This window comes from Petaurus breviceps, unplaced genomic scaffold (genome assembly GCF_028583685.1).
Source record: "Petaurus breviceps papuanus isolate PSGF00001 unplaced genomic scaffold, PetGlider_PUasm1.0 91133, whole genome shotgun sequence".
In the NCBI taxonomy this organism is placed as follows: Eukaryota; Metazoa; Chordata; class Mammalia; order Diprotodontia; family Petauridae; genus Petaurus; species Petaurus breviceps.
Window position 1 is genome coordinate 27,218,694 of NW_027187419.1, and position 13,731 is coordinate 27,232,424.

Consider the following 13,731-nt stretch of genomic DNA (forward strand, 5'->3'; position numbering starts at 1 on the left):
TTCATCAAGAATGCTTGAAAGTCCTCTATTGCATTGAATGACCATATTTTCCCCTGAAATATGATACTCAGTTTTGCTGGGGAGGTGATTCTTGGTTTTAATCCCAACTCCTTTGACCTCCAGATTATCATATTCCAAGCCCTTTGATCCTTCAGTGTAGAAGCTGCCAGATCCTGTGTTTTCCTAATTGTGTTTCCACAATATTCAAATTTTTTCTTCCTTTCTTTTTTTTAAAGCAATCAGTGTTAAGTAACTTGCTCAAGGTTACATGGCCAGGTGTTTCTGGGTGGGTAATAAGTGTCTGAGCCCGGATTTGATCCACATGTCATCCTGACACCAGAGCGGGTGCTCTTACTTGCTTTGCTACCTGGCTGCCCCTGTTTCTTCCTTTCTGCTTGTAATATTTTCTCCTTGATCTGGGAATTACAGAACCCGGCTATAACATTCCTATGAGTTTTCTTTTTTGGATCTTTTTTAGGAGGTGATCAGTGGATACTTTCAAACACTATTTTGATATCTGGTTCTAAAACATCAGGGCAATTTTCCTTGAGAATTTCCTGAAGGACAATTTCTAGGTTTTTTTTTGGATCATGGCTTTGAGGTAGTCCAATAATTTTTAAATTATCCCTCCTAGATCTATTTTCCAGATTCCAGTGGTTTTCCCAATGAGATATTTCACATTACCTTCTATTTTTTTCATTTCTTTGGATCTTTTTAATAGTATCTTGATTTATCATAAAGTCACTAGCTTCCATTTGCTTCAATCTAATTCTGAAGGAAAAATTCTCTTCAGTGAGCTTTTGGGAGTTTTTGTTTTCCTTCTTGCAAATTTGACTTTTTAAGGCATTCTTCTCCTTGTTGGCTTTTTGCGCCTCTTTTGACATTTGAGCTAGTCTATTTTTTAAGGTGTATTTTCTTCAGTCAGGTTGTTGACTACCTTTTCATGATTTTCTTGCATCATTTTCATTTCTCTTCCCAATTTTTTCTTCCACTTCTCTTATTTGGTTTTCAAAACACTTCTTAAGCTCCTCTATGGTCTGCAACCAGTTCATATTTTTATTGGAAGTTTTTGGTACAGGAGTTCTGACTTCAATGTCTTCTTCCTGTTCCATGCTTTGATCCTTTTTGTCCCCAAAATAGGAATCTAAAGTTGGATTGCTGTGCTTGCTTTGCTTCCTTTGCTTGCTCATGTTGCCACTTAATTATTGACTTTTGAGCTTTTTGCCACAGTAGAACCCAGCTTCCAGAGAGGAGAGCTTTGTCCAAAATAGCTGGGCTTTTCACAGCTGCTGGAGCTATTAGTTGGCTGCCCTCTCTGAAGCCTCTACGGGCTCTGGCACACTGGTCACACACCCCAAGACCTCCACCCTAGACAGCAATCCAGATCCCAGCAGGTTAAAGCAAGAGCAATTACCCCTCAGAATGGTTCCTTTGTCCCCCTACAATCTGTAGGTCAGGAGCTCTGATGCAGCCATGTGGCTGCGACCACCATGCCTCAGCCTCTTCTCCCTCTGGGGACAGAGGCTGGACCACAATCCCAGACTCCCCGTTCCCAAAGTCTACACTGACCTCTCACTTTGTCTTTGGCATTTATGGGTTGATAATTCTAGAAACTGCCACAGCTACTAGTGATCTACTCTCCTGAAGTCCCTCTAGCTGAGGCTCGTCAGGCCACCCTGAGGCTAAAACCTCAGGCTCATGCGGGGCTGGGCTCTGCTCCCAGCTGGCTTCAATGGACCATTCCTGTCCACCTGCTAGGCTGCCTTCAGTGGGAGATTTGTTTCTCTCTGTCACTTTGTGGATTCTGTAGCCCTAAAGTTTGTTTAGAGTCATTTTTATAGATATTTGAGGTGGTTATGGGGGGAGTGTAAGGAGTTTTCCTGCTTCTATGCCATCATCTTTTCTCTATCCCCACATAGGGTTTCTTTATATGTGAATTCCCTCTACCAGTGCAATCATACATCTAAATCCCTATCCTTAGGAGCAAAGTGGTCCAAATTAATACATTTCAAGTAATCCCCACTCCTCTGAACTCATGGACAAAAATGCGTAGAATTCTAACAGAGATACATAACTCTAAATTCCTTCACAGGTAAATTCCCTTTAAAAAAGTGACTACTTCAAGGAAAAGCACCCTCATTCCTTATTAAATTCTATTTTTCAAGGATGCAAAACCAAGATCACAAAGAAAAGTCAGGAAGCTGCCTGAGCCCTACCCAGTTTCCCTCAAAACAACTTTAAATAAAGTCAAATGAATTCTAAAGTGACAGAACACACAATAGAACTGGGTGAAACAATTTTTAAAAACCAAGATAAACTAGAGGGACAACAGGAAATGTTTGTCTCATTTGGATAAAAGGGAAGCTCAGCCCAGTGCAGGCAGTGTTCAAGCAAGCCAGTGGGAGGCTCCCAACTCCAGCAAAGATCAACAAACCTGGCTCAGCAGGTCAGTAACACAGAGGTCCAGATAAAGGGCCTCCAGCCCCAGCTTAGCAGGTGAACTATTAGTCCCATAACCCCCAGCACAACAAGTATGACTAGACCAGATGACCCCAGCACAGTGAGTGAACTGGCAGCCCTAGAGCCCATGGCACAACAGATGAGCCACCAACTTGAAGCCTCAGCAAAGAAAGCTATTGACCAGGCCCTTGCACCTGGTGCAAGAATATTGGGACATTGCTCCCTGTACCCAAGAAGCAGAGGTCAACTTTAAAGTCGTGAAATAGACTTGAAAATGAGCAAACAAAAAGCCCTGGCCACAGAAAGCTACTCTGGCAACTTGGAAGATCAAAACATAAATTCAGAAGAGAGCAACAATGTCAAACACATACATGGGAAGTATACAGAGAGAAATATGAATTAGTCTCAAGCCCTAAAATCCTCCTGGAAGAGCTAAAAAAGGATTTTTAAAATAAAATAAGAGAGGCAGAAGAAAAATTAGCAAATGAATTGAGAGTGATGCAAGAGAATCATGAAAGAAAAGTCAACAGCTTGGAAAAAGAAAATAACTCCTTAAAAATAGACTTGGTCAAATGAAAAAGGAGGTGCAAAAATCCACTGAAGAAAAGAACACCTTAAATATAGAATTGAACAAATGGAAAAGGGGTACAGAAGCTTACTGAAGAAAATAATTCCTTAAAAATTAGAATTTGGGCACTCGGGCAGCTGCTCGCTGGGACTGGGTGGTCTGAATCTCAGCGCAGGCCTCCATCTCTAGAATTGTCTCAGGTGCCTGGCTGCTGTGGCACACGTCGTCTGAGTGCTGGCATGTTCTACGCCATGAGGAGGCAGCGTGTTCCCCACCTGGAGTGAATGTCAAGCACAAGTGAACCTATTTCCTGGTGCCAGGTTCAAGAAGTTTGCTACCGAGGATGAAGCTTGGGCCTTTGTCTGAAATACTGCAAGCCATGATTGTTCAACAGAGCAAAAAAAGAAAAGTGACACACAAGACCCCGAAGTGAAACCACACAAAAGACCCTGTGAGTCATCAGATGAAGAGGAAGAGCCTTGTGCAAAGCTTACAAAACAAAATACAGACTCAGTACCTTTACTTAGCAAATAAACATTTTCTTACATGGGAGATGCAGCTGTGGTTTACACAGATGGCTGCTGCTCCAGTAATGGGAGGAGGAAAGCTCGAGCAGGCATTGGTGTTTATTGGGGGCCAAGCCATCCCTTAAATGTGGGTGATAGACTTCCTGGGTGACAGACAAACCAAAGAGCAGAAATACATGCTGCCTGCAAAGCAATTGAACAAGCCAAGAATCAGAACATCAGTAAACTGGTTCTCTACACAGATAGTATGTTTACTATAAATGGTATAACAAGTTGGGTTAAAGATTGGAAGAAAAATGGCTGGAAAACAAGCACAGGAAAAGATGTCATTAACAAAGAAGACTTTGTTAAGCTTGATACACTTATTCAAGACATAGACATTAAATGGATTCATGTTCCTGGTCATTCAGGGTTTGCAGGCAATGAAGAAGCTGATAGATTAGCAAGAGAAGGAGATAAAAAATCTCAAGAATCACCATAGCATAATTTTTTATAATCTAATTAAAGAGCAAACCAAGAAAACAATTAGAATTTGGCAAATGGAAACTGAATCTATGAGATATCAAGAATCAAACAAAATCAGAAGAAAAACATAGAAGAAAATGTAAAATATCACACTGGAAAAACAATTGACTTGGAAAATAAATCCAGGAGAGATAATATAAGAATAATAGACTACCTAAAATCCATGATCAAAAAAATTTTTTTAAAGGATCCAGGATAGCATCTTTCAAGAAATTATGAATGAAAACTGCCCTGATAACCTAGAAACTGAGGGTAAAATAAAAATTGAAAAAAAAATCCTCCGATCACCTCCTAAAAGATCCCAAAATGAAAATTCCCAGGAATAGTACAACCAAATTCTAGAACTCTCAACTCAAGGAGAAAATAGTTCAAATAACCAGAAAGAAATCATTCAAATATTAAGGAGTCAGGTTTACACAGGATTTAGCAACTTCTAAATTAAGCATTATTGGAGTTGGAATATGATATTCCAGAAAGCAAAGGAACTTGAATTACAAACAAAATTCCATTACTCAGCAAAATTTAGCTTAATCTTTTTTTGGGGGAAGGGGAAATTCAGTGAAATAGATGACTTTAATACTTTTCTGATGAAAAGAGCAGAGCTGAACAGAAAATTTGATTTACAAACATAAGACTCAAGAGAAGCACAAAAATGTATAAATGAAAGACAAATCATAAGGAATCCAATAAGGTTAAACTGCTTACATTTCTACATGGAAAATTATCCTTGTAACTCTTGAGAGCTGTATCTCTAGTAGGGAGGTTAGAAGGAGTGAGTATACAAAGACACAGTGTATGGGTATAAATTGATTTCAATGATATATTTTTTTAATTAAGGGTTAAAAATGATTTCACTGGGAGAAGGAAGGAGAGGCAAAATGGGGTAAATTATATCATATTAAGGGATATAGAAGGAAGACCTATTACAGTACAAGGAAAGAATAGAGTGAGTTGAGCATTGTATGAACCTTATTCTCATTGGATTTGGCTCAGAGGGAATAACATACACACTCAGTTGAGTATAGAATTCTATCTTATTCTATATGGAAGTAGGAGAGGAGAGAGACAGGAAAATGGGGGACTGATAGAAATGAGGGAAAATTGAGGAAGGTGGTGGTCAGAAGCAAAACACTGCTGAGAAGGGACAGGGTGAAAGGAGAGAGAGAAAAGTATAAGCAGGAGAAATAGGATGGAAAGACATGCAATTAGCAATAATAATTATGAATATGAATGCAATGAACTGTCATAAAACAGAAGTGGATAGCAGAGTGGTTTAAAAAAAACAGAATCCAGGGGGCAGAGCCAATATGGTAGCATAGAAGCAGGAAAACTCCATGCACTCCCCCCCATAACCACCTCAAATACCTATAAAATATGACTCTAGACAACCTTTAGAGCTTCAGAACCCACAAAGTGACAGAGTGAAACAAATCTCCTGCTGAAGGCAGCCCAGCAGGCTGACAGGAAAGGTCCATCACAGCATGCTGAGAACACAGCCCAGCCCTGCATGAGCCCACAGTTTTAGCCCCAGTATGACCTCTGACCATCAGTGGCTGGAATGGACTTTGGGAGAGTGGATCACCAGCAGCCGTGGCAGTTTCCAGAAATATTAACCAAAAAATGCCAAAGACAAAGTAAAAGGTCAGTGAAGAACTCTGTTGGAACTGGGGGAGGGGGGAGGACAGAGGTACAGTCTGGCCTCTATCCCTGGATTGAGAAGTGATGGAGGCATATCAGCCCTGCAGCCACCTCCATGTGGCTGCTTCAGAGCTCCTGGCTGCAGGTTATAGGGGGGCCAAGCAACCATTCAGAGGGTAATCTCTCTTGCTTTAACCTGCTTGGATCTGGATCACTGCCTTGGGTGGAGGTCCTGGGGTGTGTGACCAGGTGCCACAGCTTTTGGGGGGTACAAAGAGGGCACCTAACTAATACCTCCAGCAGCTGTAAAAACCCCAGCAATTTTGGACAAAGCTCTCCTTTCTGGAAGCAGAGTTCTACCATGGTAAAGACATCAAAAGTCAAGTAATTGAGTATCAACATGAGCAAGCAAAGCAAGCACAGAAATCTGACTAGATTCTTTTAAGGGGGGACAAAAAGGATCAAAGCATGGAATGGGAGGAAGACAACAAAGTCAGAATTTCTACACGAAAATCTTCCAAGAAAAATATGAAATTGTTACAGGCCATGGAGAAGCTCAAGAAGCATTTTGAAAACCAAGTAAGAGAAGTGGAGGAAAAATTGGGAAGAGGAATGAGAATGATGAAAGAAAATCATGAAAAGAGAGTCAACAACCTGACTGAAGAAAATAATACCTTAAAAAAGATTAACTCAAATGGAAAAAGAGGCCCAAAATGTCAATGAGGAGAAGAATGCTTTAAAAAGCTGAATTTGCCAGATAGAAAAAGAATTTCAAAAGCTTACTAAAGAGAATAATACCTTCCGAATTACATTGGAGCAAATGGAAGCTGATGACTTTATGAGAAATTAAGATACTATTAAAAAGATCCAAAGAAATGAAAAAATAGAAGGCAATGTGAAATGTCTCATTGGAAAAAACACTGACCTGGAAAATAGATCCAGGAGAGATAATTTAAAAATTATTGGACTACCTTATAGTCCTAATCAAAAAAAAGAACCTAAAAATCATCCTTCAATAATCTCTCAATGAAAACTGCCCTGATATTTTAGAACTAGAGGACAAAATAGAATTTGAAAGAATTCACTGGTCACCTCTTGAAAAAGATCCCAAAAAGAAAACTCCTACAAATATTATAGCCAGCTTCCTGAGTTCCCAGATCAAGGAGAAAATATTACAAGCAGCCACGAAGAAGCAATTTGAATATTGTGGAAACACAATCAGGATAACACAGGATTTGGCAGCTTCTACACTGAGGGATCAAAGGGCTTAGAATATGATATTCCAGAGGTCAAAGGAGCTGGGATTAAAACCAAGAATCACCTACCTAGCAAAACTGAGTATCATGTTTCAGGGGAAAATATTGTCATTCAATGAAATAGAGGACTTTCAAGCATTCTTGATGAAAAAGAAACAGAGTTGAATAGAAAATGTGATATTCAAATACAAGAAGCAAGAGAAGCATGAGAAGATAAACAGGGAAAAGAAATCATAAGGAGATTATCAAAGTTGAACTATTTACATGCCTACATGGAAAAATGATAATTGTAATTTATGAAACTTTTCTCAGTATGAGGATAGTTGAAGGGAATATAAATGTATACATATATATATATATATGTCTATATAGGAGGGTATATGGGCATATGAATACATGTGTGTGTATATATGTGTACAGGTATACATAGACATGACATACACACTAGCTAGGATATCTCACCCTACAGGAGAGTAGAGGGGAAGGGGATGAGAGGGGAGATGATGTACGGAAGGGCAGGTTGGGGGTGAGGGATGTTAAAAGCACACACTTTTGAAAAGTGATAAGGTCAAAGTAGGTCAAAATGGACCCTACTCAGACAATTATAATCTTTAAAAGTCCTTGAAATGTTCTCTGACACTTCCTGCTACAAATATAGGACATCCCTATTTCCAGGATTAAAGACACTTTTCTCATGTGAAATGAAAGTCATAGCACATAAGTGACATTAAAAATAAATGCAAAATATTTTGTGGATTGGGATTATGGAGCTGGGAGAGACTAGATGGGGAAAGTAGAGAACAGAACAAGTGGGATGTGGGATAGGAGGGAGGGAAATATAGTCAGTCTTTAACAATATATCCACTATGGAAATGTTTTGCATAACACATGTACAACCTGCATTGAATTGCTTATTCCCAGTAAGGGTGGGTGAAGAGGGAGGAAGGGAAAGAATCTGGAATTCCAAGTTTTCAAATCAAATGTTTTTAAAATATTTTATCACTATTATTATTAATATTATTTTACATGCAACTTGGAATTAAGATACATAGGCAATGGTGTATGGAGATCCATATTGCCTTACCAGAAAGTCGAAGGGGGGGATGGTGAAGGATATAGGAGAGAGCAGAGTTGGGGAGGGATTATACAGTGAAATCACTGTCTTGGGGTGGTGGGTAGGGAAAAATGGAGAGAAAATTTGTAACTCAAAATCTTGTGGAAATAAATGATGTAAACTAAAAATAAACATAAAATTTTAATTTAAAAAAGTAAAAGCAATCAAAAAGGTGACAAATTGCAAGTCATCTGCAGAACAGAATAATAAAGCAGGAATTACTGAGCTCAGCAACCTCAGGCAGTATGATTTCCTCAATTTGAGGCTGAACTAGTGGCTCTATTGAACTTCCAGGACCAGCCCCAGTCATGACTGTGACTCTGAGCATAATCATTTTAAGTACATGTTGTTAATGCTCAAAGCCTTGGATGCCATAAGGAACAGAAAAAAAAAGTAAGAAAGTCAATTTGTGTTTGTCAATTCCATTTACGCATATGTATATTATATTTGTATACAAAGTAAGATATTAATAGATTAGGTTGATTAATAGATAAAGAAATTTCTAAGTTCTAGGTAGTCTGTTAACCCACAGAGTTGGAATATAAAGATGGCTAAAGGTTTTTCCAGTCTTCAAAGAATTTCCTATCATTAAAGAGCTAAGTATACAATAAATGTATCTACAGAGTCAAGGATATGAGGCAGTTAATAGTCAATAAATGTTTATTTAGCATTTGTATGTACCAGGCAGTGTGCTAAACACTGGGGATACAAATATGAAAAAGAAACATGATCCCTGCCCTCAAGGAACTTAAACTCTAATTGAGAAACAACACACAGAAGAAAGTTGAAAAGGGGAAAGGGTGAGGGGAAAGAAGGGAGAGGGAAGATATACTGGAGATTAATGGAAGTCCAAAATGAGTGCAAATGGGTGGGAAATAACATGTCTGTCTTGAAGATCATCCTTAAATTGATGCTGAAGATTTCACTGCTCCACTTTCTAATTGGAAAGAGAAAATACTGATGAGGTTGGAGTACTAGGGTTGTTTGAATCTGGCAGGAAAATGAAATTTCCCAGTGATTAGGTTTCTGGGGACTTGATGTGTGATAGGGTAGAATGTTCTCCGGTGTTAGTTAAGCCAATTAAGTCAACAAGTGTTTAAGTGCTAACTATATGCTAGACTCTGTGCTAAATTGGAGAATACAAATCCAAGCCAAAAGAAAGATAGCCCTTGCCCTCGGGGAACTGGTATTCTAATGGGGAGGGGGAAAGACAACACATAAAAGAGAGATTAAAAAAGTGGGGGACAGAGGAGAAGGTACCCAAGTGGAGATATGGTGGAGATATCCAGAGAATGAGGGAGAGCCAGGAAAGGAGTGAGGGATGACTGTCCTGGGCCCTTTGTTGAAACTGAGGTACTGAGGTTCCAGGAGAAGCTAGCCAATAGAACGAGGTCAAAGGGATATAGGGATCTTTCAAGATGAGAAAAGATATCCAAGAAATGAATAAAAGAGGGCCAAGAGGGGTCAAAAGGTTCAACTTCCATCTGTATGGAAATTCCATCTACCAGTCTGACTCCAGACAAGGTTTTTCACCTCTCTGGTTGCTGACATATTGTGTAGTAAAGTAGTTTTTAAAAAAAGCTGGGTTGCACATGTTTTCCAAGAGCTTAAGGTGATAGAATGTAAGCATACTAGCTGCCACCTGACAGAGATTTGATGGACTCAAGGTACGGAAAGAGATGTATATTTTTGGACATATTTAATGTGGGAATTTGTTTTGCTTGACTATGCATATTTGTTACAAGGGTTGGTTTTGCTTTTCATTTTTTTTCAATTGAAGGTGAGATAAAGGGGGACAAAGCAACAACATTACCAAAGAAAAAGAGGTTCACTGAAGCATAAAAATAAATGCACAGCAGATAGCAGAAGACCAGAAAAAATCAAACAGGATAGCTTTGAAAGATACTTAAAAGGAAAAGCAAGCTATATGTACTAGAGCTTCACATTTTTCTGCCATCCTCCTTTTTCTGTTCTTTTTTATAAATGAAATGTCTTATATTTTTACCTTAAGTTTAAAAACTAAACAAATAAATAAAATGAAAGAAAGGAGTTGGACCAAAAAAAAAAAAAAACAGAATCCTACAATAAGGTGTTTACAAGAAATTCATTTGAAGCAGATAGACACACACGGAGTAAAGGTAAAAGGCTGAAGCAGAACGTAATGTTTCAACTGAAGTTTAAAAAAAAAACAAAGCGGGGATAGCAATCATGATTTCAGGCAAAACCAAAGCAAAACTAAATCTAATTAAAAGAGACAAGGAAAGAACCCACATCTTGTTAAAAGGTATGCAGACAACAAAGTAATATCAATACTAAACATGGATGTACCAATTGGTGTAGCATCCAAACCTCTATAGGAGAAGTTGAATGAGTTACAGGAGGAAGTAGATAGCAAAAGTACACTTGTGGGGGACCTCAAATTTCCCCTCTCAGAACTAGATTAAATCTAACTAACCACAAAATAAAGAAGAAAGAAGTTAAGCAAAAGTATTTTAAGTAAAAGAAGTTAAGGATGTGAACAGAACTTTAGAAAAGTTAGATATGATAGACCTCTGGAGAAAACTGAATAGGGAGAGAAAGGAATATACTTTTTTTTTTTCTCAGATGTAAATGATACCTACACAAAAATCGACCATGTTTTAGAGCATAAAAACCTAACAATTAAATGCAGAAAGAGAAAAATGATGCCATAAAAGGCCATAGAAAAATAGATTAAAATTAAATGGAAATTAAATACTCTATTCCTAAAGAATGAGTAGGAAAAGAAAAAATCATAGAAATAATAATTTTATCAAAGAGAATGACAATAATGAAAAAACATACCAAAATTCATGGCATACAGCCAAAACAGTGCTTAGGGGAAATTTTATATTTCTATATGCTTACATTAGGGGAAATTTTATATTTCTATATGCTTACATCAATAAAAGAGAAAGACAGATCAATGAATTAGGCAAGCCACTTAAAAAGCTATAAAAGAACAAATTAAAAATCTCCAATTAAACATTAAATTGGAAATCCTGAAAATTAAAGGAGAGATTAATAAAACTGAAAGGAAAGAAATCATTAAACTGAATGGATAAATAAATAAATGGATGAATAAGTAAATAAATAAATAAAACTAAGATCTCAGTTTCTTAAAAAACTTAATAAAATAGATGAGCCTTGGGTTAATTTGATTTTTAAAAAAGAAAGAAGAAAATGAAATTACTAGTATCAAAAATTAGAATGATTTTACCACCAATGAAGAGTAAATTAATTAATTAATGACAAAATGTAATAATAATAATTAATAAAGCAATAATTAGGAGCTATTTTGCCCAATTGTATGCCAATAAATCACATTCTTATTATTCCTTATCAGATTCACTTGTCCTATAATTCCATATCATAGGTGAGAATGACAGTCAGCAGTATCCTCCCTCCATTTTGCAGATGCACTAAACTCAGTTGAGGGTAACCAACAGATCTCAAATCCATTGGTAAATTCGGGGAATATCTACCCCAAATATGTGAAGACTTCCCCTGGTGGAATGGGCGGATGTAAACAATTTGTTCCTATGACCACGAAGGTGGCTGGAGCAGGCACTGTGGAGGGTTTAGACACCAAGGTCACCTACTGCATCCACTGGCCTATCATCCTGACTCTTGTCTCGCTACTGGACTTCAATGACTCTGAAAGAGAGAGTAAGACTGACAACTTTGGGCAACTCTGCCTCACTTAAATCCTATTCACACATAAGGCAAGATATCACCCTGCAATATCATTGGACCTCTTTAAAAAAAAATGTAAGATCAACAACAACAATTCTATATCATATATTCTTTCCTCCTGACAGACAAACTTGGACCCTGAGAAAGAGCATCTGGGCACGAGCCAGAAGAAGAGTAGCAGGAAGGGAGATCAAGGTCACTAAAGGCAAATTATGCCCACCTGCCTTACCATCTTGTCAAAGACTGGCCCTGGGTAAAATATACTTAAGGTTTCCTAGTTTAATAAGTAAAGAAAGATAAGGGGATCATAGCATCTTGGCCTCATAAGATGTAGATCTGGAAGGGAAGTTAGAGATTATTTAGTCTTTATTTTAGAGATAAAGAAACTCTCAAAGACAAAGAAGTGAGATGACTTGCTCAAGGTCACACAAGTTGATGATAGCAGAGCCAGGGTACCTTACATTTGGTAATAACTAGGATTAGCAATTTAGTATAATTTCAGAATATAATTATATATTATCCAAGACTCATATTTCATTAAAGATTTGTCAATTTTGACTTTGTATTCTTTCTTTAAAAAGATACCACACATTTTAAAATGTTAATAAATGTAACACTTTTAATTATTGTGCCCTTAATTAAAATATATTTTATTAATAAATGTCCCTCTTTACCTACTCCTCCACCCCACTCCCCTATTCTGGGCAGAAAAGCAGCATGGAATGTTTCAGTCCATTAGCTTCTGAAGGTTTTAGGCCAGTAAAAGTTGGGGTCCAGAATCAGTGTTTTTCCTCAACCACAACTGTAAATTAATAGCTCATGAATATGAGACTTATGTTAAGACCTAAATCACAAGAAGAAATTTGCTTAGAGGAGCATTTTTTAGTGAGACCATATTTCAATTCCCATTTCTTCCCAAGGCTAGTACCACCCACAGATCAACATGGCCAGTTGCTGGAGATAATATTTTATAAGAATAAAACGATCATATGAGTAAGAGCTGGAAAGGGTCTTCTAGTATCTAGCCCAATTTTTTCACGGTAGAAATGAGAACACTAAGGCCCACAGTCACAGAGACAGTGAGTTACTTAGGAATTGAACCCAGACTCTCTGACTCTAAATGTAATACTCTTCCAAATGTGGCATTTATAAAGGTTTGGGAGACATAATTTTTTTATTAATTTAATCACTTTATTAAAAAGACCAGCACATTTATTGGTAAAAGAATGGCTATTTGGAAGTCTGTCTTAGACAAAAGACAACTGTGGAGGAGGGCTCACAGTTTGTCTATCCTTTGAATTCAAAGAATCTATATCCCAACCAAAGCCTGAGCTACTACACCTGGCTATAGTCTGAACAAGAAAGTTAGTCTAATCACATTATCAGCAATGTCCTTCAAGAGACTGAACTTTTAAAAATCAGGACTTTACAAAAAGGGGAGAACTCTCAATCTTCCTAAATCATTACTTATTAATAATCATTTCTCTCACAACTACACCAAAATTTATATTTACCTAGTATTTTATTGTTAAAATTTAATTTTATATGCATTAAGTGAAAGAAATAAAATATGTATTTGCTCACAAATTCCTTTATAAAATCATGAGAAATATACTTGGGAGGAGAAATTATTCCCACTTAATCAATGAAGAAACAACAGCCAAAAGTAATAGATCTAGTTTCAAATGGTGCTAGTATTTGAACCCAGATCATCCTGACTCAAAGACCAGTGCTCATTCCATTATATTATGTTGCAAATCTATAGTCATATAGCACCTTCTTACAAATGCAATCAAAGAAACTATCCATTCAGAAAGCATTACATTTTCCAAGAAAGCCAGTAATTGTAGAGTGGCCTAGGTTAGATCAGGAATGAGTAAATAAATAAGCACGTATTAAGTATTTACTATCTACTAAGCTCTGTGCAAA

General features: G+C 37.4%; 1 pseudogene; it reads left to right on the plus strand.

The window, feature by feature from the left end:
• The first annotated feature begins 3,267 nt into the window (after positions 1-3,267).
• On the plus strand, positions 3,268-4,039 carry LOC138155564 (ribonuclease H1-like; annotated as a pseudogene).
• Positions 4,040-13,731: the final 9,692 nt, after the last annotated feature.